We start from the raw sequence: 2,976 nt of genomic DNA on the forward strand, positions 1-2,976 counted from the left end.
GCAATTGTGTCATGATATTCTCCTTGTGTTCACTGTCACAAGATGACAAGGGGGAGGAGGTTTTACATGAAGCCGTTTCATGCTCCCTGATTTTCTGACCAGGAGACCGCTAAATAGGGAGCTCCGTATTCTCTACAACTATCAGGGCATTGCTAAGATGCTCCAGTATTAGGGGGTTCTTCCCTTCCTAAGAGACAAACATTGAGACATTTCAGTATCGCTTGAACTAAAAGGATGTGGTAAAAGAAAAATTTATAAAAAAAAAAATTCAAGGGAATTATGACACAAATCACCACCAAATTTATCTAGAACAAATATAGCTCCAGACAGAGCATTATACAGAAAGCGAAACATAAATCAGTCAGTCTGGAAGGTTTCCTGCTCAGGGTTTTATTAAAACTGAAGTTTATGTCGCCCTAAATAACACGCCGGCCTCTGCTTTATATTATTATTAAGAACATAGAGTAATTCATGTTGGCATCGCATCTCCTCCACTCCGAGAAGGTAGACAATGGTGTCGTGATGACATAGGCCTCCCCCTTAAATCTACAGCTAATCCCTCTTACGCTCCCATTATTAATAGGTCCATTTTTTTTATTAATATATTTGGATCTCTTAAACCTCTGCATAAAACTGTGTCTGCTACTGCCACCACCAGGGGGCGCTCAGACACCAACTGCATACTTACTCCAGCATGGAGTGAGCTCCTTTACAAAGAGTGTCTCCCACTTTGGAGGACCTGTCCTGTCCTAGTCCGCTCATTTATACCAATGGGTGCTTTGTAATTCTTCACTTCACCAGAGGTGGCACTGTGGAGAAACGGAACACTTCCTGCAGGGTTTCAGCCTCGATCGCAGCTGATCGCTGGTTTCATATTGGTTTCAGGCAACGTCCCAAGTTAGAACAGCTACGAAACTAAAATACTGCTAAGAATACAAACGGTATTATAGAAGAAGACAACGACGAGGCTTATTTCACAGATTTTTTTTTTTAAGGGCTGATACTTGAGTCATTCCTATTTTTTCTTGTTAAATAATTTCCTAGAGGATATTCTATTTATTTTATTCTTGTTAGATATTTCTACAGGATTTTTTTTTACATTTTTTTGTTTGATATCTTTTTTCCTCGCTGCAGGATTCTGTGACAGCTATACAACTTTTTCTTCACATTGAGATCAGATGTTTGGCCGCCTCGGGGCACTTTAACGTAATTGACTTTCCCAGAGTGCTGAAAGACAAATCCCTGAGTCAAGCCAAACTCCACCGGGTGGAAAAGAGGGCGACACGATCTCCAGTCAGACGCGCTCAGATGTCACTCGCTGACAACCGTACGTGGTTTCGTTCTTAGACCTGCAGGATCTTCTGCAAAAAAAAAAAAAAAAGATGCCTTCAGGAGAACCAGGCCAGGGAATGAGGTTTTGTTCTTCTCAAGCGGCGCTCAGTGTCCAAAGTGTGAGGTGAAGTTCTGCTTCCCAGCGCCAGTTAGGAGACCTTGGCGCCAAATGGGCTACGCTTACCCGACTTCGTGCCAGAAACGTGGACATGTCAGGCTATTTACGGAGGGGCCTGGGTGTTTGTGGTGGAAACCACAATTTTATTCATCCCTAACCTAAACGATTGACGATATTTATTCCTGTAAGGAACTTTTTTTATAATTTGGAGAGTTTGGAAATAACCTGACCGGAGCTGGCTCGCTCTCCAAGGACTTTATAAATATCGTGATCAACAAGGAACCGCAATTACTGCTTTATGGCTGATGAAAATAGAGTCCGAGTCTGTGGATAATAAATAATATGTACGATAAATAACTCCCCTCCCCTTCCCGAAATCTGATGACGTGACATCAAAAATAGACCCGTGCTCAATGGACGGCCTTGGGGATGGGGTCATGGCCAACAATTAAAGGTCTATCTCCATCAGGTATTATAGAACTTTATTTTTCTTCTCGCTACCCTTCACAGGTGGTATGACTTACGCTAGGTTCACGCTAGCATTTGGCTTTCTTTTTTCGGGTCCGCTTGGGGACTGTAATGGGGTCTGTCAGGATTCCGTCCAAAAAATGCAGAGAAAAAAGTCCTTCACTCTCCATATTTTTTAAGCAGGCTCGGAGATGGAACATACATGGTCATAGGACGATCTGGTGTATATTTGTCACAATTATATACCGGAGATGTGGCCTCGCTAAATCGCACTCAGGTCCAGGATGGGCTTGGGGGCAGATTCTAAGAATGTGCGATAGGATACTTCTCCAAGAGGTCATCCAATGGTCCATTCTGATGAACATAGAACAAGTCCTATCCTGCTCCTTGTCATCAGAACAGAATGGAAAAGAAAGGACTATAGCGAAAAATAGAGCCAGGAGTAAAACTATAGGTATCAGGAATGAAGGTTGAGACAGGAGCGATATCCGGGAACTAGGCTGAGGTCAGGGCCAGAATCATTTAGGGATCATAATCACAAGATCAAGGAAAGATAGAAAGATCCCCAACCACAGGAAAGGTAGACCCATCACCATCCCGGTGCATTGGTTGCCCAGACGTTGACAACTGAGCAAGCGTGGAAGAGCTGTGGATGGAGCAAGCAGGACTGGCACCGAGACAAGTGGTGGCCGGTAGAAACCCACTTGTGGGACCAGGTGTGGTGAGAAGTAACTATACACCGGGGCTCTGGGACGCACTGACTTGTTTTAGATCCCTTCCATAAGCGATACATAAGGTTACCCTACATCATTTCAGACTATGAACCAACACAAGGGTGTACATGTGGGGTAAACTGTAGGTTACGACCTCAATAGTCTTGTGATAGTAAGATCATAAGTGGAGACAAGACCTACCGACTCTGGAGTGGCCTTTTAGACCAAAGATGTTCTAAGATCCTAGAATTTGTTGGGATTCCACAATATTATAATCCATGGAAAAATATGAGAAGGATAAAGAGACCCGTACAAAAAACTCCTGGGACTCTGCCAATTTTGGTA

Source organism: Leptodactylus fuscus, chromosome 1 (assembly GCF_031893055.1).
Source record: "Leptodactylus fuscus isolate aLepFus1 chromosome 1, aLepFus1.hap2, whole genome shotgun sequence".
Lineage (NCBI taxonomy): Eukaryota > Metazoa > Chordata > Amphibia > Anura > Leptodactylidae > Leptodactylus > Leptodactylus fuscus.